The sequence below is a fragment of the Eschrichtius robustus genome, chromosome 2 (assembly GCF_028021215.1).
Source record: "Eschrichtius robustus isolate mEscRob2 chromosome 2, mEscRob2.pri, whole genome shotgun sequence".
Classification (NCBI taxonomy): Eukaryota; Metazoa; Chordata; class Mammalia; order Artiodactyla; family Eschrichtiidae; genus Eschrichtius; species Eschrichtius robustus.
The window spans coordinates 53597851-53622741 of NC_090825.1; positions in this window are offsets into that span (position 1 = coordinate 53597851).

The window sequence follows — 24891 nt, forward strand, 5'->3', positions numbered from 1 at the left end:
GAATTAAAAAACTCAATTCAAAATGTTAAAAATTAAAGCACAAAATAAACCAAAATAAGCCAAGAAAGGAATTAATAAAAAGCATAAATTAACAAGTTAGCAAACAGAAATACTATAAAACCAAAAGCTGTATTTAAAAAAAAAATAGAAAGCCACTGATCTGATCAAGAAAGAAGGGGAGAAAGCATATTATACACAATTAGAAAAAATAAAAAATAAATAACCATGAAAAGAGGAAAATTTTAAATAATTTTAAGACTCTTTGGAAACACTTTGGAACTCTATGGAAATACTTTGAAAGCCTAAACTAAGTAGATAATTTTTTTTAATGAAAATTACCAAAATTGACCCTAGGAGAGATAGTCTACACAGACAAATTACCTTAAAAAAATAGGAAAATTAGCTAAAGACACCCCCATGAAAGAGCACCATCTCCCAATAGTTTCATGGGAGAATTCAACTACGGCTTTAATGACGACATGATTATAATGCTACTAAAATTATTCCAGGAATGTAAAAAAGAAGAAAAAAATTCAAGTTTATTTTTATGAAGTAGGTATTATATCCCCAAAGCTAACACAAGATTGCATCAGAAAAGAAACAATAGACTAATCTTGCTTATGAATACTGATACAAACATCTCAAATAAATTTAAATATTAGTGTGTTCAATAATAAACAGAGGCTATTGGTACATTTTTTTTTAAAAAGTATGAACAAGTGGGGTTCATTCTAGTAATGCAAGACTGTTTAATATTAGAAAAATCATTAAAAATCTATCACACCAATAGAACTACATTACAAAATCATATGATCATTTCCACAGATGCAGAAAAGGCCTACAGAAAAATCCAGCAACTACATGTTCAAAGCACTCAGTAGAGTGTAATTGATGGATGCATCCTTAATAAGGATAAAATATATCTAAAAATAACCCTACCTTATAATGCAGGAATTTTCCTTTCAAGGAACTCTGGTACATAGGCACCCAAATGTCTATGATAGTGTTGTAGCAAAAAGCTAGAAATAAGCTAAATAAGCATCAAAGTACTACAATGTATTCATTCAACACATTACTGCTCAGTAGTTAATATGAATTAACTAGCACTAAATAGATTGGCTGTGCAGCTATCTGCTAGTTTCTATCAACATGACTTTGCAAATCTACTTAATTTCCCTGGACTTTTGGTGTTCCTATCAGTAAAATGGAGATAATATCTACCCTGCAGTGTTGCAGTCAGAATTAGAGTTAATATATGTGTAAAGCTCTTTGCACAGTGTGAAACATGGCAGGCACTCAGATGATGATTATCTCATAAGTGCACTAAGGCTGCCAAGTTTACTTAACTAGGTTATAGCAACTGAAATAAATAGAGCTTTAATAATAAGACAAAAGTTACCAGATCCTTTTCATTATGTTGCCTTAGCTGAGGTCCACATCTCTTATTGCTTCAATTACCACAATAACCTCCTATCTGATCTTCCTGACTCCAGTCTGTTTCTTCTTATCAAGGCTTTTTCAAACCATGGCTCACATCCCATTAGAGGGTTATGAAATCAATTGAATAGGCCGGGACCAGAATTTTAAACAATGAAACAGAATAGAAAATGTCAGTGCATCACATGCTGTGCAACTCTATTTTGCTTTATGAAACTATTCTTTAGTTCTATTTCTCTGTTTGAGTGTATTAGGTTGCTATGTAAGAGCATTTCCTCTGGGTGACAAAGTTTGATGTATCTCTGTATATGGCCCATTCTAAGTCAGCTGGAGTGATCTGCAGTGCATATCTGGTTATGTCACCTTCCGACTTATTCTTTAAATCTCTCAATAGCTTTCATGGAAAAAATTAAGTTCCTTACACACAAGGCCCTTGGAAATCTTAAACTATTTTCTAGCCTTGACTCTTGTCTATGGCCTCCAGATTACCCCATTGGCACCATGGTGATCTATTTGCAGCTCACTGAACAAGTTATACTGTTGGCCTTCACACCTTTGCACATGTGGTTCCCCCACTCTGGTTATCCCTCTCTTTCTGTGACTAATATCTCCTGATTATGCTTTAAAATTTAGCTTATGCCACTTCTTTTAGGATGCTTTCCCCCCTCAGGGCTCCACAAGTGCCCCTATTGTTATAATAATACTTGTACCAAGTAGGACAATTTAAAATTTATTAGCCTGTCTTATCTACTAGAACATAAGTTTCTTGAAAACAGGGACTGTGTTTTATTTAACTAAGAATCCTCAACAAACAGCAGAGAACCTGGCATCTCCCAGGACCTCAGTATGTATCTGTTGATTGATAATTGAGTGCTTGAGCCTACTTGGGTGGCAAATGAGAGATCCTGGTACACATGATAAGAATCTTAGGAATATATATATATATATATATATTTTTTATGTCCAAAATTTAGTCTTTAATTGATATTCAGTTTATTCTTTTTCTGGTAAGGCAAAAAAAAGAAAAAAAAAACCCTTTGGAGTCACTGATAGAACTTTTGCAGATATAAATGTGGTTACCCTTTGATATATTATAGTCTTTTGTCTATTAGTTTTAACTAGAATACTATAGTTATGAGACCAATGCTTTAGCCTCTCTCTCTCTCTTTCTCTCCATATATATATATCAGCCAGTTTGCTGATGTCTGAAAGCAGCTAGTTAAATAAAGGTCATCTGCAGAGCTGCTTGTGTGCCAGCTGTCCCCAGTAAACACATCCCTTGCACTATAGCGTGCTAAGTTTTTGAGCCAAAAGATATGTCAGACCATTAGTTACCAAAGAAGACATGACATGTGGGTAGCGAAAATTCCTTTGGCTAGATTGCATGTGGATCTGATATAAATAAAATATATCGTTACTCTTCAAAGATGGATTTTCTGGGTTTTAGGCCATTTTTATTTCACATTTTCCCTCTCATTTCCTGTCTTTTGATCATTTCTTTATGGCTAACAGCTTTGTAAGAGCACAGATACAGGGAGAATAGGGGGAAATCAAAAATGTGATGTTAAGTTCCTAATATTCATAAAAATGAGTGTTAAGTACTGTTCACCACTCACTATCTGTCAGACACTATAAACAGTGCTGTTACGTGCGCTGTGTATTAGCCTACACCAACCCTATAAATCTTAGTTTGGGAAATTAAACTTTGGCAAGATAAAGTAAGCTGTTACAGTTACATAATTAGAGCTGGTTTCTCATTCTTTATATTTAAAAGTGGCAAAAATATGATTGGAGAGAAGATAGAAGTGAGGGGCTAAATTGGGAGTTTGAGTTTATGGTTGATTTCTTCAAAGAAACTTTTTCCTGTCCATGGATTACAGAGAATATTCTGGACAATGGATGTCCTACTGTACTTCACAGAGTTTTTACTTGTCTGGTGCATTTTGCTGTGCCATTGAGAAATTAATAAAAATCAAGAAACAAATTTTATTCATTCATGCATTCTTTTATCCATATTTTAGAGTCTGGAGACAAGAAAAATAGGAAACACTAGAATCAGTGAATTAAGGATTTAGACATGTATATAAAAATTATAGCATTGTAATCATACGTATAATTGATACGAACAATAAGAGAAAAATAGAATGACCTCTTAAGCCCTTAACTCTTCCGGGAGAAATTGGGGAAGACCTTTTGAAGAGGTGACACTTGAACTGAGAATTGAAGGATGAGTAAGGGATTGCCAGTCGATTCCTTACAACCATGTTAAAGAATGTACAGAGCCTATGGCAACAGTGGCCCAAAAAACTGCTGTAGAGAACAAACATCCAGAAAGCTGATAAAAACAATAGTCTAGCTTCCAGGACATTTCCCATTCCCCGGGCTTTTAAGTCTGCTGAGACAACAAGCTCGAAATAAACCTGCTTCATGAATATATGATGGGAGTTTGATGGTGGGGAAGGAAGGAAGTATTGGGAATGCAGAAGTTTGACAACTTCTGAAGTGCTAGGTGCCTCATCATTTTCATTTTTTCAGATTCTATTTCTTTCTATGTTGAATGAGGCACTGTCATAACAGTGCCATTAACCGGAACATTACAGTTCATTCCCAGGTAATGTGATAAGGATTTGTCCTTCTGTCCTTCACTCCTCCTTAACTGCTTCTGAGTTCTTGACAATGGCATTAATCAGAAGACCAAAGACATATTATTAACTACCCTTGAAATTCTTGGAAGTACTAATTTTAGGGAGAGCCCTGAAGCCTCTTTCAGCTCTTGTTTTTGCACATGTGAAATAATGGAAAAGAGTAAAATCAAGAATGGAACACATTTTGCTTTTCCAGATCCACTTGGTACAAGTGTAAAAGAAGCCACAGATGGAAGCACACAGATGGATGCCCACTGATCATACAGCTGTTTCTTTGTTGGTACAGAAAACCAACTGTGGGTGGGAGCAATGGAGGAAGAGACAATATTAGAATGCAGTGGCATTTTAATTATACCTACCATAATTCTAATGTTCTGTTCTGTGGTGAATTGTTTGGGGAGTTGTCTTGAAATTAGAATCCAATCCTGCAAACTTGAATCAATTAAGGCAGTACTGTTTGGAAATATACAGAGAAGTGAGTTTGCAAAAGATTTTCCCGTAATCTTGCTTTGTGATGTTTAGACTTCCTCTGATGACTCTTGGGTTGGAGAGAAGAGGAAAGGGAGAAGGCCAGTATTTAAAGTGCACCATTTCTCTTCCCAAGGGACATCCATCGGAGAACATCTTTAACTCCTTGAACTGTTTAAACTCTAAATACCCTTACCAGAGGCCAGGGCTGCTGGGGGTGAATCCAACTTGCCGGAAAGAGGTAACGTGACTCTCAGCTAGTGCTGCCATCCCTATTTTCCAGGAATGGAAACTTGAGAGCCAACTAAGTAAGCTACTAACTAAGAGTCAGACTGAATTTCATTTCGTAAGATATTAGGAGCCTGCTATGTTCCAGGCACAGGGGTGAGTGAGAGGAGAGACACACTGTTCTTGCCTTCCTGGAGCTTGTGGTCTAGTGAGGAAAACATACTTTGGACTAATGAATTAATTATGTGATTATAAATGGAATAAATCCAAAGTAAAGGGTTCTATGAGAGCATCTAAGAGTGGAACTAGAAATAGACTGGGGGGCAGCAAAGGCTCTCCTGGGCAATGCAAGGCTTGATTACTGAACAGAGTTATGCAGGTTAAGAAAGAGGGCAGAAGAGCTCCAAATAGAGGGAACAGCGTGTGTGAAGGCCCTGTGGCTGAAATGGGATTGGCTCGTTTGAGGAACTGAGAGAAGACCAATGTGACTGGAGGACAGAGGCTGACAGGAGGCCAGGGAAGTAGGCAGGGACTGGACTAAGAGAGCCTTGTAAGCCACACTAATGATTTTACACTGTATTCTACGGACAATGGGAAGCCAAAGATTTTAAGGAGGGGAGTGACACTCCAATGTGAGCATTTTTAAAAGGTCCATTTGGCGATTGTGCATAGGTTGATTTGGAAGGTGGCAAGCATGAAAGCAGATTTAGTCAAGAGGTGCTGGTGGCAGTGATGATAGAAAGAATCTCACAGGTCCAAGAAAGATTTCAGAATCACGTCAGCAAGGTTTGGTGAATGATTAGGTATGAATTATGAAAGAAGAAGAGGGTATTAAGTTTTCTCAGAGAACAAATGTGTATTTGATTGAGTCATTTGCTGACATTAAGACCCAAGAGAAGGACCAGGCTTGGTGAGTGGGTACAGTGCAGGTAACTTATAAGTTTAAGGTCAGACAGTTGAATTTGGTGTGTCTCTGAGAAACACCTAGGAGAGGTGACAAAATAAAAATGGAAGAGTGGAGGTGCTGAAGTGAGACGAAACTGAATTTGTAATACCTATTCTGCCACTTACGATCTATGAGATCTTGGACAAGTTTTAAAATAATCTTATATATCAATTTCTCCATCTGTAAAATGGAGACAACTGTAACAGTACCTCCACTGAGTTATTGTGAAGATTAAATGAGAACACACATCAAACTAATGGTAGATACTTGAGGGTGGGTGGGAGATGAAGTGGTGTAGAAAGGGGAACAGTAGGTCGGCTGATATGACTCATCTTTTTTATCATTTTAGTTTTTATAAGAATGTATATCTTATTAATGTATGTATACTTAGAAACGAAGAAAAGAATAAAATGTGATAATATATAAGAAACTAGGGCTTCCCTGGTGGCACAGTGGTTGAGAATCTGCCTGCTAATGCAGGGGACACGGGTTTGAGCCCTGGTCTGGGAAGATCCCGCATGCCGTGGAGCAACTAGGCCCGTGAGCCATAACTACTGAGCCTGCACGACTGGAGCCTGTGCTCCACAACAAGAGAGGCCGCGATAGTGAGAGGCCCGTGCACCGCGATGAAGAGTGGCCCCCGCTTGCCACAACTAGAGAAAGCCCTCGCACAGAAACGAGGGCCCAACACAGCCATAAATAAATAAATAAATAAATAAATAAATAAATAAATAAATAAATAAATAAATAAATAAAACTAATCACATTAAAAAAAAAACTAAATTAAAAACGTGCACTACGGCACTTGGCAGAGCACTTGGCCAACAGTCAATAAATGTTAGCTTTCTGTAGACATCGGGACCTGGAGCTCAGAGGGAGATCTGGTGTAGAGCTGTACCTTTTGTAGTCCTTGACATTCTGACAGTAACAAAAGCCATGAGAGTTGATGAAATCATCTGGAGAGAGAATGCTGGGTAAAAGAGAACCAAGGGTTAAACTTTGAGGAAGTCCACTGTTAAAGATCAAGTAGAGGAGAGCGAACAGCAAAGCAGCCTTAGGGGCAGCAGCCAGCAAAACAGGAGGAAAATTCTGCCCATGTGGGCAAGGTGAGCTTACCTTTGAAAGAAGACATAAATCATATGGCATGTTGTTACAAACTATAATGAGTGGAAAACTACAAAGTGTGCCTTGGATAAATTAAACCGGAGGCTTGAGCAGACTTTTTGGATAATCAGGCAACAAGCATTGTTGAGAAACTATCTGGTTCTTTATTTTAAATCAAATCTTGGCTTCTGTCCTGGAAACTGGGCCAACCAGTTGGTCATCTGGAAGTTGAATCTGTATTTCTTATGAGACTCTCCATCTATAGGGAGATGCTACTTAAAACTGAGTCAATTTATACAAAATGAAAAAATATCACTGATGTCAGAGAGGAAAGCAAAAAGTTACAAAGAAAGGAAGTTTCATTCTGTTCCCTCATAGTTCTGGCCAATGTATAACCTTTAATTTTTTTCAACAAAAATTATTTTGTTTCCTTGACTTATAACTTAATAGACAGCCATCCCTTTTCCTAATTTTCCTTTTTGTAAAATTTCCTCCTTATATTTAGAAAAAAATGATGATTGTCTGACCTTATAAAAAAGAGCCGAGTCTTCATTTTACTATTTATATATATATATATGTATATATATATACACACACATATACTATTGTTTTATATATATATACTGCTTCATTTCGGATAAGTGGAAAATTTCCAAAGTGAGAGATAGGTTTACTTCTATGCCTTGTTTTTCAATTGTATAGCATTTTACTTTAAGACACTAAAAATGCTAGTTTTATTGGGAAGTAATTAACCCTAATCTCACCACAGAGAGAATGGGAACTGGAAGAAATAAATGGGTCGCAATAAATTTGTAGTTTTAGATAGCATTCTGAAGTCAAGAGTCCTAGCTCCAACTTCTGCTTGGATTCTGAGCCAAGGCAGTTGAGGGACTAAGAGGAGGATGCTTTAAATAGCCCCTCCCACTTTGCATCAGTTCTGCTTGTTCAGGATGCAGCAGAGCACTGAGGTTAACATCCTGTGTTCAGCACCTTTAACTTCCTTCTAGTGCAGTTTTGAATCCCAAGCAAGTCATTTCCTTCTATGAACATCACTCTCCTAATCTGTGAATTGGAGATAACAGTGCTGCTATCCTCATAAGGTTGTTAGGAAGACTGGATAAGTTAACACGGCAAAGCTCATGGCATACAGGAAACTCTCATATGTGGCATGACCAACATTCTTAAACATGAGAATTCCCTCCGTAGAATTGTTGATCTGTTTATTTTCATCTGTCCCAAGTTCATTTATTAAATGTCTTTCTGCTCTCCTTAATCGCCTTCTCCCAAATTTCAAGATTGTCTTTATAAAGGTTACAGGTATGGTCCCCAATCAGCAAACTCAGTTATACAAAATAAATTTTTTATTTTCCTCAAACCCAACCTGATTTTTATTTTCCTCAAACCCAAACTGATTTTTATTTTGAGACTTTATTCTGCCAGGAAGGGTAAAAACACTCTCCATCAACTTGAGATCTCTCTCCCCCCTTTTCCCTCTCCTTTTCCTGGGATTATGTGTAAGTATGTGAAACATACATAATGCCAAAGCTTGGGAAGGAGGGGCATTTATCCTTACATGTGCAAGGAGTGGTCGCAGTGTTCTGGCCTGGTCCTGATCTCCATCCATCATCACTAGCCTCACTGGGAGGGTGTGGTTCTTATGTGCACGGTCCCATCTCGTCTGATGTCTCGTCTAGTTGCATGTGTGCTAGAACATAGGACTCCTTCCCTAAGTTAGGGAAGCTATGCTTTCTTCCCAGACTCTCCTAATTATTTGGTCTGTATCCTGAGCCACTAAGTTCTTCTATGATCTTCAGTTTTTAAAATTTTATAAAAACCAAAGACTTGCACATTATTTCTACTCTCCCACCTGACACATCCCTCATTTGTAACAATGAATGCAAAGCTAATTACCTACTTGATGAGGGAAAAAGGAAGGGACTACCAGAGAAGGGAGGACCAAAGGTCAGTATCACAAATCTATTGCCTGCCCCTCAAGTTTACAGACATATTATGGAAGGTAATGCTTTCTACTATAGAGCACACTGAGGTGATATGTAGGAAATGAAATGTCATGCAGAATTTATGGCATATACCCAGCTCAGCAAAAAGATATTTTAAAAGTTCAAGTTTTGTTTGTCTTATAATGGACCATGACTGTATATACCGACTTAGTGAATTTTAAAATCTTCCATAAGTAATACAAGAGGGCTTATTACACAGCCCGTGAGGGGAGCCTTGAAGTCAAAATCATCACACCTATATCAAAGAGGCACACAAGGCCTGAAACATTACTCAAGCTTGGAAAAATAAATCTCATTTCTCTGGTGTTTGAGCTTTGACTGAAGGTCCAACTCCGTGCTTTTTGGCATTATAAGAATTTCTCTTGACTTATTCTGGACCCGATGAATTCTGCAGAATTTAGCAAGAGTGAAAAAAATGTTTGCCTTTACCCCCCCCGGTCCACTCATAAATGTGGCTTTCTTGTTCCCCTTGGTTCCATCCTGTGTTAACAGTAATTGGAGGGAAAATAATTCAAAATTTGGTTTTCAGAGGGGACAAAGGGATTGGGAAGCCTTATTTACCTACTAGACAGAAGCAGACCTTGGTGGCCATCTGGTGCGCCATGTTTTTGGGTAATTAACATGCATCCACACTTCTATTTTGTTTCCTTTTTGAAGTGGATCTGAAAATGTGTGCTAACAGACTGTAACACAAAGGAGCCAATGCTAAAAAATGATTATACTCATCCCCTTTCAAAAACAATGCAAAAAACCCACCCAAACTTTGTTTTGCCACCAAAGGCAGAAGCTGCCCTGAGGGCTGCCAAAGACTCTGGGTCCTGTACAGAATTGGTTGTTCGATTTAGTCACCACATTTGGTGAGCAATGTTGGAGGCCTGATAGTCCCCCTTCCTTTTCATCAGCCTTGTCATGCGGAGCCTTCAGGGGAACATTTACATGACCGAATGTTCACAGCCACAGTGGCACAGCCCCATTCATGGACTGGATTTTGAATCTGGGATTAGTTCTCACTGGTTAACAGCTTGAGTTTGTTTTTCCAAATGACTTTATTATAACTATAAATTCAAGTGAGTCAACCTACTGGATGGTGGCTTAGTGTGTCTGTGTGCTGGCAATATATATTCGATTAAATCTACAGGGAGAAGAAATGATTCTGCCTGGCATAAAGCCTTGTGGGAGAATTCAACAAATAGGTCACACATATGCAAGTCTAAACAATTTCTTTCTGGAAGATTTTACTTTATAATGTCAATGCAATTGCTTCATCCACAAAATATCTGGATGTATTTTAAGTCAACCTGAATAAGTAGATGAGAAAACTCAGACTGTCATGGTGAACATACGTGAAAACATATATAGATAAAAATGTGCAGCTGAAAAAAGTAGCTCAAGGGTAAGGGTGAGAATTAAATGAAATTTCATTGTAGAACATTAATCTCACAGTGTGAACCTTTAAAACTAAATTGCTTTAAACACAAATTGATATTTAATATTTAGTTTTAAAAAATGTGAAAGGGTTAGCTTGTTTTGGGTGAACACAAATTGGTTACTGACTTAACAGCAATTCTAAATTTAGATTTCATGTAGAGTCATATGCACTAGAAAAGCAATATTCTAAATGCATTATATTCCCCTTTTACACTTGCGAAAATTGAGGTTTAGAAACAAATTACTTGACCAAGTTTACTTGTATAGGTATATCTTAAACTTAAATGGACCCTAGATTCATTTAGTCCCTGCCTCTCTTCCTTTCTCCTTGAATTATTTGATGTCTACTATGATTCTTCTGTTAAGATAGGCACTTGGGTACAATGATGCATAAGACAACAAGACCAGAATAATCACCCTAAAAGTGATTATGTTTCACATAGAAGAGAAAAAACACTGAGTCACAGAGGTGTGGGTATGGGGAGCTTTGAGAGTAGAGTGCCCGAGGTGTGTGTGTGTGCGAGTGCATGTGTGGTATGCTGGGGGACAGGAGTGTGAGGAGTTTCAAAGATCCACAGGAATAGAAAAATTTTAAGTATTTCTTTGCAAGCAAAATAAGATATAACTGTTGCATTGTTTTTCTGCATGGGCTCCCTTTTACCAATTCCTTTGGCACCAGAGAAAAAGCCACAACTGGGGCTAATTCTCAGTTCAAGATATCTGCAAGTAGAACTAAGGGTAGCCATGGGTAAGTAGGTCATGAGCGTTCAAATCTGCAGCTCCTAGGATCATAAACCTTAATGCTCAAGGGTTTCCTGTGCAAAGAAGTGAACAATACAAGTCAGGAAGTTGAGACAGGCAAGTGAGTGGGACCCAAAATAGACTATTCATATTCAAGACAGAGTGGGATCAATGGAGCCAGAATTGAGTTACTGGAAGGAATAATTGACAAATGAATAGTCTTTTGAATAATTGGCAAACAAATAGTCACTTATAGTGTTTTCTGTCTTCTGTGTGAAACATAATCACTTTTAGGGTGATTATTGGTGGGGTTTGAATTGGACCTTGTCAATTGAGATGATTTTTCAGTGCTTATCCTAACCTGATGATTGTCTAGGCAAGCACACAGAGGTGAATGACTTCATTTGTCAAATTCTAACCTTAGAGGCTGCCTGTCAACATCATCCCACAGGCAGGGGGGTGTGGCACATATTAAAGCTACCAAAACAGTGGACCAGAAGGGCAAGTACATTTCCAGGGATAGTGCAGAGGCAAGGAAACAGACAGGGAACCAGAAACATGCTTGTTAGGAGGAAGCTCTGCATAAGGTGAGTCTAACTAAGGTGTAACCGTTGTCAAAGGCAGCATGAGGAGGAAGAGGAATGTGGTCCCATCCCTCTGGAAAAAAAAAAAAAAAAGCATCAATGAGTCTTGATTACCTCAGCAATGGGACTTCTCTGCTGTTTCTCTAAGGTAAAGGGTATCTCAGGAAGAAAAAATATGCTGATGGAATTGTACAGGTAGTGACAACTGGATACAATGGGAGTGCGAGGGCCAGGAGGCTAGCAGGAGCAAATCCAGAGGTCTTCTTCAACACCCTTCCACAGGAGCCACTCTACCCCATCCCACCCTATTTTTTCTTCTTCCCAAAATTCTCTGTTCTCCTTTCCTTCTTTTTTTCTCTAAATTTTATAAAGGGAAAGTATGGGTGGGGTGGTATGGAAAGGAGCCCTTTTAAAAACTTTCTGGGAAGGAACCATTTTCTAGGCATAATTTTTCCTAGACTGGTATTAAAAATATATTTTTTTGTTTTTTTCTAAGCCTCATATACTGTGATGAAGCAAAACAGCTTTCTTCTTTTCTGTACCTGCATGTGACAGTGTCCTTAGGAAAGAAAAGAGTAGAGACTGAAGTAATCAAAGCTTCTCTGCCCCTCTATGTCACTTGAGTCCCCTGGGATAGAATTCAAAGTACAGAGATTTATTGGGGGTAATGCTCATGAAAGATAAAAGAAAGAAGGAGAAATATTAAGCAAGGAAAACCTTTAGATCATGGTGTAGGTCTGCTACCTATAAAAGGAGAATGGGAGAGAAGGAGAGTTAGATAGGAGGAACTTCAGACTGCACTGCAGCTCTATGGAGTCTTGGCCAGTCCACTGGGGGCTGTGGCACAAAAAGTACCATGGAGCCATCCTACATTGTCAGAAATGGTGCCCTGGTACCTCTGCTGTGCTGAGACATTAGCTAGAGACTGCCCAGGAAGAGCATGTCCTTGGCTCCAATGTTACTGATCACAACGGACTGGCAAGTTCTTTCTTGAAGGCAGATATGGACAGTGCATTTCCTTGGCTGCCACACAAGGCTGGAAATAGGGTGCGGTTGGTTGGCCCTGTGGCCATATCCTTATGACAGCCTGAATCTTGTATTGTTATGCATAAAATGCCACTGAAGAAAACGTTTAGTCTTTCCAGTTACTATGAAAGCCCCATAGAAAGCTCTCCTATTTTATATACTATCAGAAAAAAGAATTTTAGAATCTTTTCCATAAGAGAATTAATACATTTTACTTACACATTTAACACTCACAGTACAAAGAAATTCTTGTAATAATGTTTTAAATATCTCATCCTTCTCTGTTCAACCCCCTTCATCTTGACTTAGTGGAGAAGAAACACAGCTGATTTTCACCTACCCTGTAACAAATAATTCCCCTTGCTTGCTTTTCTCATTTAAGTTAAAGTGGCCCAACTGATTTTAACTTTATACAGTGGCCTTATTTTTTTAGAATATATATACATAAATATGCATTATAACATACATTTATTAGTACATATACGATATATAGTGTAGATTTGTATTTATTAATATAACGCACACACACACACACACGCAAACACACATCCCCATAGAACTGTAGCCTGTGCTTTGGTTTATTGCTAATGCTTTGCTAATAGAACTAGTTGCCGTAAGAAAAATTCTGAAAGACATATAAGAAACTACAGATGAGTGATTCTTAATGTAACTTCATTGAAAAACTAAGCCATGAAAATAAATACACTACTAAAAATCAAATCTGGGTTTTAAGCCAGTTCTGCCATTAACTAGCTGATTGACCTTGGGCATGTCATAAAGCCTTCTCTGTAAAATGAGGAGCTTAAGTTAGATGACATCCAAGGTTTTTTCCTGCCCCAAGTCTTTAATAGTGGTTTCCAAACTGTTCATGCCCTGGAGATCTAGGATTTCATGAAGGAGTTACTGGGTTGAGGGAAGGGATGTCCAAGGGAGAGATTTGAGTGAACCATGATCCAGGCCTCCCATTCCCCACTTCAAATAGAACAGCTAGGTTTGATTTGCTTTCCAACAAAAACAGTGTAAGATTATCATTTTAAAAAACTTTAGTTTTTGCAAACATCTATCTCTGATAAAAGGCAGGATTAGCTAATCAAGGAAAAGCAATGTGTTTGTTTATTGGCTTAAACAGCTTTATTATAAAATATGATATGCAGAAGATTGTGTAAGATTATAGGTACTTTTGTCTGTAAAAGATTTTTTAACGTTTGTCTATAAAACAAATAGCCATATAACTCCATCAAGTCAATTGCTGAAACCACAAAATTTCCCTTACATCCTTTACCGCTCTGACTTCACTATGTCCTCATAAGGTGCCTTATGGCATCTTAAGGTAACTATGACCCTGACCTCTGTAGTACTTTTTCTTTCTCTGCATTTTTTTTTACCACCTGTGTATACATCCTTAAAAATTAGATTAGTGCTGCCTGTTCTTGAACTATATGTGAATAGAATAATACCGTAATTACTATTTTATGACTTGCTTTTTCCTGCACATACATTGTAAATTTTGTATACACATCTGTAGTGTATTCAAATCTGTTTTGATGTAGTATCCCATTGTGAGAACATAAACGTTTTATGTATCTACTCTGCTAATGGTGGGCATGGGGGTTCCTTCAGAAAGTTTGTAATTATAAGCAATATTATTATAAGCATATTTTTATTGAGGTATAGTTGACGTATATCATTAATTAGTTTCAGGTGTACAACATAATGATTCAATATTTGTATACATTTTGAAGTGATCACGGCAATTAAGTCTAATTAATATCCACAACCTTATACAGTTAGAAATTTTTTTTTCTTGTGATGGGAACTTTTAAGGTGTATAGTATTTGTCTTTCTCTGTCTGCCATTTTACCTAACATAATGCCCTCAAAGTCTATCCATGTTGTCCCAAATTGTGATTTCATTCTTTTAATGTCTGAATAATATTCTATTGTATATATACCACATTTTCTTTATCCATTTATCCATTGATGGACACTTAGGTTATTTCCATATCTTTGATCTTGTAATTAATGCTGCAATGAACATGATGGGGGGGCATATATCTTTTCAAATTATTGTTTTTGTTTTCTTCAGATAAAATGAATACCCAGAAGTGGAAGTGCTGGAGCATATGGTAGCTGTATTTTTAATTTCTTAAGGAAACTCCATACTGTTTTCCATAGTGGCTGCACCAGTTTACATTCTCACCTACAGTGCACTAGGGTTCCCTTTTCTTCACATCCTCACCAACACTTGTTATTTATTGTCTTTTTGATCATAGCCATTCTAACAGTTGTGAGGTGATAGCTCATTTTAGTTTTGATTTGCATTTCCCTGATGATTAGTGATGTTGAGCATCTTTTCATGTACTTGTTGGCCATTTATATGTCTTCTTTGGAAAACTGTCTATTCTGATCTTCTGCCCATTTTAAAAATCAGGTTGGGTTTTTTTTGCTATTAAGTTGTATGATTTCTTTGTATTTTGAATATTAACCCCTTATCATATATATGATTTACAAATATTTTTCTGCCATTCTGTAGGTTGCCTTTTCATTTTGTGAATGGTTACCTTTGCTCTGCAGAATCTTTTTAGTTTTATATAGTTTCACTTGTTTATTTTTGCTTTTGTTGCTTTTGGTATCAAATTAAAAGAATTATCACCAAGACCTATGTCAAGTAGTTTACCACCTATGTTTTCTTCTAGGAGTTTTATGGTTTTAGGTCTTATGTTCAAGTCCTTCCTCCATTTTGAGTTAACTTTTGTGTATGGTGTAAGATAGTAGTCCAGTTTCATTCTTTTGCATGTGGCTGTCAGTTTTTTCCAACACCATTTATCGAAGAGACTGTTTTTTCCCCATTGTATATTCTTAGTTTCTTTGTCAAATTAACTGACCATATATGGGTGGGTTTATTTTTGAGCTCTCTATTCTGTTTCATTGATTTATGTGTCTGTTTTTATGCCAATACCTTTCTGTTTTTATTACTATACCTTTGTAATATAGTTCAAAATCAGGCAACATGATGCCTCCAGCTTCACTTTCTCAAGATTGCTTTGGCTAGTGTGGTCTTTTGGGGTTCCATACAAACTTTAGGATTGTTTGTTCTATTTCTGTGAAAAATATTATTGGAATTTTGATAGGGATTGCATTGAATCTGTAGATTGCTTTGGGTAGTTTGGAAATTTTTAACAATATTAAGTCTTGGGCTTCCCTGGTGGCGCAGTGGTTGAGAATCTGCCTGCTAATGCAGGGGACGCAGGTTCGAGCCCTGGTCTGGGAGGATCCCACATGCCGCGGAGCAACTAGGCCCGTGAGCCACAACTACTGAGCCTGCGCGTCTGGAGCCTGTGCTCTGCAACAAGAGAGGCCACGATAGTGAGAGGCCCGTGCACCGCGATGAAGAGTGGCCCCCACTTGCCGCAACTAGAGAAAGCCCTCGCACAGAAATGAAGACCCAACACAGCCAATAATAAATAAATAAATAAAAATTAAAAAACAAAACAAAACAAAACAATATTAAGTCTTTCAATCCATGAACATGGAATATCTTTCCATTTATTTGTGTCTTCTTCAATTTCTTTCATTAATGTTTTAGAGTTTTCAGTGTACTCTATGGGTATTTTATAATGTGAATCCTGGTGTACATAAGCAAACATATCTTTAAAGTATATATGTATGAGTGAAATTGCTAAATCATAGTGTTTACATACATTCAGTTTCACCAGATAATGACAGTTTTCTAATGTTGCTGTAACAATTTACACTCCTACCAGTAGAATAGTTCCTGATGCTTATATCATTGCCCATATTAGGTATTGTCAGACTTTTATTTTTCCCCAATTTAATGGATGAGTAGGAGTATCTTATCATGACTTAAATTTTTATTTTCCTAATGTTTGGCACCTTTTCACTGGGTTACTGGCTATTTGGACTTCTTCTTTAGTGAAGTGCCTATTTAAGTCATTTGACCATTTTTCTGTTGAGTTGTCTACACTTTTCTGATTGAATTATAGGTGTTCCTTATATATTCTGAAAAAAATAGCTATGTTTTAGTTAATATATGTTTCAGCGTTCTTCAACTCCATGATTATTCTTTTCACTTTTTTTGTGTATTTCAATGAGCAGAAGTTTTAATTTTAACTTGGCCAAATTGATCAATCTTCCACTCTACTAAAATTTGTGTCTCCTTTAAAATTTTTTCCATAGATCCCCAACAAACTAAAGATAAAAGAATAATTCCTCAACCTGATACAGGACACCTATAAAAACCCATAGACTAACATCCTACTTAGTGTTTAAAGACTGAATGCTTTCTCCTTAAGACCAGGAATAAGACAAGGATGTCTCTTCTTGCCATTTCTATTCAACATTGGAGGTTCTAACCAGGGAAATTAGGCAAGAAAAAGAAGTGAAAACATGTAGATTGGAAAGAAAGAAGTAAAATTGTCTCTATTCATAAAGGATCTTATATATAGAAAATCCTAAAGAATACTCTGAAAACTAACAGAACTAATAAATGAGTTCAGCAAGATTGCAGGATATGATCAATATATTAAAACAATTTTTTTTCTAACACTACCAATGAAAAATCTGAATATGAAGTTAATAAAACAATTTTATGAGCAATACTACCAAAAAATAAAAATAAAGTTCTTAAGAATAGATTTAACAAAAGAAGGACAAGATGCACACCTACAAAACTTTATTAAAAGAAATTAAAAAGACATAAATAAATGGAAAGATATTCCATGCTCATGGATTGAAAGACTTAATATTGTTAAGATGGCAATACTTTCTAAACTGATCTACACATTCAATGTAATCCCTATCAAAATTTAAGTTGCATTTTTTGCAGTAATTGACAAACTTATCCTAAAGTTCATATGGAATTACAAGAAACCAAAAATTGCCAAACAATCTTGAAAAAGAAGAACACAGTTGGAGATATCACACTTCTCAATTTCAACACTTACTATAAAGCTATAATAATTGAGACAGTGTAGTATTGTCATAAGAATAGATATATAGATCACTGTAGTAGAATTGAGTGCAGAAATAGATCCTTACACTTATGGTCAATTGAGTTTCAGCAAGGGCGTCAAGACCAATTATTGGGGAAAGAACAGTCTTTTCAACAAACGGTGCCAGGAAACTGGATATCCACATTCAGAAGAATGAATTTGAGTCTCTATCTCACACCACACACAAAAATGAACTAAAAATAGATCACAGTTCTAAGTGAAAGAGCTAAAACTATAAAACTCTCAGAAGAAAGCCTTAGAGTACATCTTTATGACCTTTGGTTAGGCAATGGTTTCTTAGATACAACACCTAGAGCACAAATGACAAAAGAAAAATGTATAAATTAAACTTCATCCAAATTAAAAACTTCCATGCTTCAAAGGAAGCCATCGTGAAAGTGGAAGACAACCCACAGAATGGGAGCAAATATTTGAAAATCATATATTTGACAAAAAACTTATATCCAGAATGCATAAAGGACTCTTACAAGTCAATAATAAAGACAAGCCAATTAAAAATATGGACAAGGAATTTGAATAAGACATTTGTCCAAAGAAGATATAAAAATAGCCAATAAGCACATGAAAATATATTCAACATCATTAGTTATTAGAAAAATGCAAATCAAAACCATAATGGGAAAGCACTCCACAATCACTAAGATGGCTAAAATAAAAAGATAGACAATATCAAGTGTTGACAGATTTGTGGAGAAAATGAAACCCTCATATATTGTTGGTGGGGATGTAAAATGGTGTAGCCACCATGGAAAACAGTTGGGCAGTTCTTCCAAATGTTAAACATAGTAATATCATATAACACAACAATTCCACTCCTAGGTAATGAACACAGAAGAGAAATGAAAATATGTCCACAAAAAAATTTGCACATGAATGTTCATTGAAGTATTATTCATTATAGCCAAAAAATGGAAACAACCCAAATCTCCATCACTTGATGAATGAATAAACAAAATGTGGTATATCCAAACAATGGAATATTATTCATTCATAACAAGGCATTAATTACTGATAATGCTTACTGCAATGTGGATGAACCTTAAAAACATTATGCTAAGTGAAGGAAGACAGTCACAAAAGACCAAATATTGTATGATTCCTTTTAAATGAGATGTTCAGAATAGTCAAATTCACAGAGACATAAAGTAGACTATTGGCTACCAGGGGCTGGGAGGAAGAGTAATGGGTAAAGGGTGAAGGGGATTTTAGGGGTTAGGAGTTGAAAATATTCTAAAATTGGTTAGTGGTGGTGGTTGCACAACTCTGTGAATATATTAAAAGTCACTGACTTGTACACTTTGAAGGAATGATTTTTATGGTATGTTATTTATAACTTAATAAAGTTGTTACGTAAAAAGAGAATCTTTTTAAACCTCAGGGTTGAAAGACAATTCTCATATAGTTTCTTCTAATAGTTTTATATATTTGACTTTCATATTTAGCTTTTTTATCCAGCTGAAATTGATCTTTGTATATGGTATGAAGTAGGTGTTCATTTAAATACCTTTTCAAACAGATATTTGTCCTGGAACTATTTATTATGAAGTTCATCTTTTCCCACTGATCCTTGGTGCCAGTTCGCTCATAAATCTAGCGTACATTTATTTCATGGGTCTTTTTCTGAGCTCTCTATTTTGTTCCATCATCTATTTGCCTATTACTCTGCCAATTATCGTTACAGCTTTATAATATTTTTCGACATCCCATAAAACATGTTCTTCCACATTGTTCTTTTTTCTTAAAGGGTATCACTGTTATTCTTAGTGTTTTCATATTATATGCATTTCTAAATAAATTTAAGAAGTTGTCAAGTTAAAAAGCAAGCACATACACACACACACACTTAAGTGCACTAGGATTTTTACTACGATTGCAATGCATTTATAAGTCAATTTGGGGAGAATTGACATCTTTTCAAAATCTTCCAAATTATTTACATGATAGGTCTCTTGTTTATTTAGGTCTTAATATTTCCCAATAAAGTTTTATAATTTCTTATCTAGAGGTCTTACACACCTTTGATAAGATTTACTCCTTGGTTCTCAGTTGACATTCTTGATGCTATGGGTAAATTAATTCTTTTAAAAAATTTTGTTTTCTAATTGTTGCTGGTATACAAAAAAAAAACAGTTGACTTTTGTATATTGAATTTTGTATCCAGTGACCTTGCTAAGTTAGCCTATTATTTGAAGATTTACACAGGATGATTTTGGATTTTCTATATGCTTGATCCTATCATTGGCAAATAGTGACAGTTTTTCTTCCTTCAAATTCTTACGTTCTCTTAAAATTTCTTGATTCACTGGGTAGGATCAATGTTGCATAGAAGTGAAGACAGCAGGATACCTTGTCATATTCCTAGTACCAAAAGAAAAACTTCCAATTTTTCACTATTAAATAGGACATTGAGTCATATCTAGGTCTTTACTGTAAACCTGAGGAAATAGGTTCTTGTGATCCATCTCCATGGAGAGAAGTTCTCTTACAAGTATCCCTACTCTGGACAGAGCTTGGGCTTCTGAACTCTATCTCTCTGGCCCAGCTGGAAGCAGAGTTCAAAGGCTTGATTTCCAGACAAAAGTAGCATTTGAAACTTCAGCATTCTCCTTATCCTTTGATTATAGACTTTCAACCAAAAATTGGCCAAGAAGTTCCCCTGTATCTTTTTAGATTTGTATTGAGAGTCAGAGTAAAGTCAGAATAACACATAGAGATGATGTTAAAATTTAAGATTATTCTAATCTTAATCTGTGGGTTTCTGGTGTTCTCTAATAATGATAAATGAAAGACACTCTGGGCTTCTATTGGGTTGGCCAAAAAGTTCGTAACATCGTACAGAAAAACCCAAACGAACTTTTTGGCCAATCCAATACTTTCTTTTTCTTCCTGTGAATGATATGCTCCATATTCCATTTTCTGGCCAACTATCAGCTAAAACGTTGAATCTCTTCTTTCCAGGATATAAGTTCCTTTCAATTGGGATGAAACACAGGCAGTAAAAGAACCATCCCACCAGCTACGATTCCTTATGGGAACTCATTAAACTTTTCTAGGATAACGCTACACGTTATAAAAGGATAGGAGGTCTAGGTACACACCTAGGTTTTTTTGTTTTTTTTAAAGTTAAAGTTGCCGATAATGACAGCAGTCAGACCCTTCCAGAAAAAAGTGCTTAGGGCTGCTATGTAAGACAACACCGAGCTGGATAAATCTTTGGCCTATCTGAGGATGGTATTTCTTATTAGAATCTAGCCAGGTTATCACTTCCAGTGCTGTCATATTTTTCTTCAAATAAAAACATCTCTTTCTGAGCACTGCTTGGCCTCCTGGCTGCATGGTTTGACTTCTTAGTGTAGGCTGTCTATGTGTACTTTGCCTTTTCACAAAGGGCTCCTGTGTGTTTCTTCCCTCTACTTGATAGAGGATTTCCTCATGTCTATACAGAGCAGCTGTGATATTTGTAGTGCATGGTTTAACATTAAAAAAGAAGAAAGTAAGCTAGTTTAATGAGAAGAGACACTAATAGCTTTATAGTAGCTTGGTAATGTTTCCTCTTTCCCCTAACTCCCATTGTGATGCCAGGAGGCACCTCCAAATAACAATGATGATGACTGATGATATGACAATGTCTTCTGGGGCCCATCTATCACATACAAACTCAGTTCAATGCTGCTTCACTAGTGCTAGATGTGGCCTCTGAGACTGGCATTTGGCTGTGCTCCAATGCCCTTTTCTGGCTTCTGTCCTGGTACTTTATATATGATCTGAAGGTGTTACTGATGTAATTTGTCCAGGAGTTATATATGATATCATGCTTACTAACCTAATTTTCCTGTGGTCAGTATAATATAAGAGAAAACCCTAAAAATGAAATGACTGATGATTACATAACTAAATAACATCCTAGAAATAGCTTTGCGCGCCTGTGTTTGAGATGAGAGCATATGGTTATCTCTGATTTAGGTTTGCTTCTGAGAGTTAATTTAATTTGGAATGAGAGATCCAGACTAACATTTAGAATCAAACATATGATTATAATTTTAGAATTAAAAAGAGACATGATTCAATCGCTTTTGTGTATTTTGGAGATAAGGTGTTTCAAAGGAGGTAGAGGAAGATCTTGACTTGAGATGTTTTGATACAAGCAGATGTGATGGATTAAAATTAAGGATGGGTTTTATTCACACTGAATGAGAGTGCATTTTCCATGGCTGCTCTGTTGATTTGTGCAGTTTGTTCTAAGCACTTTGAAAATCTACTCTTTCCGCCTTTCTCTCCTAAAACCAATCTAGGTGGATGGAATATATCAAGCTACATATCAGTAAAGAAGAATGACTCTTGGAATATAATAAGACTATAAAATAGCTTCATTTGGGAATTTCACTATATCTAGGTTTATAATAAGAAAAATTCCAAAGCAAAATAACAAATGACCTCAGTGTAAATTTTAAGCCCACATCTTCCATGATTTGCATATAACAAAACAAAAACTGGAGGAGAAAAGGGTCTTTGGGCTCCTTGGAGTTAATAAAATTTGTGTCCTGGTTACATAACCTTGCTCTTTTCAATGAGCTGTGAGGAGTCTGGTGAAAAATTCAGGAAAACTAAATTAAATGAAATGTTCTAGAAAATGAGCCAGGACATTAGACTGGATGCGGATGCTTTCTGTTCCTAAAATACCTCATCTTTATTTTTATTCCTCTCATTCTTCAGCTAGTTTGTAGACAAAAAATATTTTCTTGTAGAAATGGTTTTTCTCACTCAAAAAAATTGGATATTCCCAGTTGTGCAATAATAATTAAATCAATAATATATAATATGTATTGAGCATCTTCTGTATACGAGATATTATTATTAAATATTTTACATACATGGTTGTGAATCCTCACAGCAAATATTAGGTTAGCTAGTATTTTCTCTATTTTATAGACTTGAGAAACAGAGGCTCAGAGAGGTTAAATGTTTTGCTCAGGTTAATACAGCTGGTAAGTGGTAAAGTGGGGATTTGATTAGAGATCTGATTGATTCTCACTCTACAATGCTATACTGCCTCTCCTAATAATATATAATACTGTTTATCGGTTTACAGTAAACAAGTACATCACACGATCTTGGTTAATTCAATAATAACCTTGCAGAGGTTATTTCTGCTTTAAAGTTGAGGAATTAAGAAACAAAAATCCAGACAACTGAGTGATGTGCTGAGTTTACTCAGTTAGAAAGAGGCACAGTTTGGACTGAACTTAAGTCCTCTGCATCTTTATCCATGTCACTTTCACCATACAACCTCAGCTTGGCCACAGGTTTACAAATCGGCAGGAAATATTAGGTATGAGTGCAATTTCCAAGTAGTAAATGTTGCTGTTCCTTCAAAAATGATCAAAAATATTAAAAGGAGGAACCACTTAGCAAATAAGTACTACTGACCTGTTTCTTCATTTTGCAGTCAGTGGAATTTAAGTTTAGTTCAATCTTTGGTTCTAGTCAAAGAAGCACACCAAGTGTATGTTTAAGAAGACTTCCTTTTTTTTTTTTAACATCTTTATTGGAGTATAATTGCTTTACAATGGTGTGTTAGTTTCTGCTTTATAACAAAGTGAATCAGTCGTACATATACATATGTCCCCATATCTCTTCCCTCTTGCATCTCCCTCCCTCCCACTCTCCCTATCCCACCCCTCTAGCTTCCTTCAAAAGCTACGTTCCTGTAGCGAAGAAGCAAACAAAGAACAGAGAGGAGTCCATGGCTCTAAAAAAAAATTTTGCAGTCCTGGGATGCAGTGTATAAAACCTGAAATAAATACATCTGAGTTTGGAAAATCAACTCCTGAGAGTAGGTGGCACAACTACACAGGACTGTAACTCAGCGATTGATGTTTTCTGGTTGAAGGACAGCGGTGTGTGTAGTGAGTGCTGTTCTAGAGGATTAGCTTGGATGATCAGTAAAGCCATAGATGTCTTATTGAGAATGAATGTTGGTTGTATGACCGGGTTCCTCTTAATGCAACTGTTGGTAATTGTGTGTGTACAGGGAGAAGTTTGGGTAGAGGGAAAGAAAAAGGAAACAAACAGAGTAGAACTATGAAGTGAGAGAGAGAGAGAGGAGAAGACCTCTTAAAGAAGACAATGTGCATTATTTGACCTTGATTTTACCTCGCATTCTTCTCAACTTGCTGAAAATGGAAGGCTGCTGTTGCTGATGAGCTGTCAAAGTCAATTATCACTTTACTAGATTTCTCTGTAGCTTTTTGAATCTGTTGACCATCTTTCATCTTTTGATCAAATACGTTTCCCTTGGTTCCTTCGTATCCTATTTCTTCATTTGTAATCTCCTTTTCAGGCTACTTTCATCTATGTATTCCTTAAATGTTCTAGTTCTCCCCAAATAAATCAGTAATATAACAAATCCTGTATACTTTATGACATAAATTCAAATATCATTTGTAATAATAAATGTTAATGGACATACTCTGCTATTAAAAGACACAGACTCTCAAAATAAAATATAATAAAAACATTAAAAATAAAAAGAAAGACAGAGTTGTATTAGGCAAATGCTAACAAATCAGAATTAGGAATTGCCATGCTAGCATAAAAATAAAATTTAAGTAGAAATTACTACAAAAAACTAAGAGCATTATATTTTTGTATTGATTGAAGATAAAATTTATGATGAAAATATAGCACTTACCACTATCAAATGCATTTTTGTGTATTTGCTTGCTTGTTTTACTGACAGACCACTTTACTGGAATGTAAGCTTCACAAGGACAGGAATATTGCTAGAGATTAAGGAGAAGTTGCCAAACACAATGGAGCACAACTGTAGTGAAAGATTTTTTAACTCAGTCTTTGATTACATAGCCAAAAATCAAACAAAATGAAAAGAGATAGAGGGACTGAATAATTAACAAAGTTGGTACATCAGATGTATCTTGAATGATGTCTCTCGCAGCAGAGAATTAACTTACTTATTTAACAAACACATATTAAGCACCTGCTAGTATATATGGTTCCTAATATCATATAATTTGTGGTTTGTCTAATACAGTGCCTATAAAAACACTTACCTTTCTCATCACTGCCTCATACCCCACATACTTTTGAGGAGGAGATTGTCTTAGAGAACGTGTCTCCTGCATCCAATCATAATCATTCGCTGCCAGAAGTGAGTTCTGACCATAATATTCACTGATGACTTGCTTTTTATGTGAAAAATGGTAAAATGAAT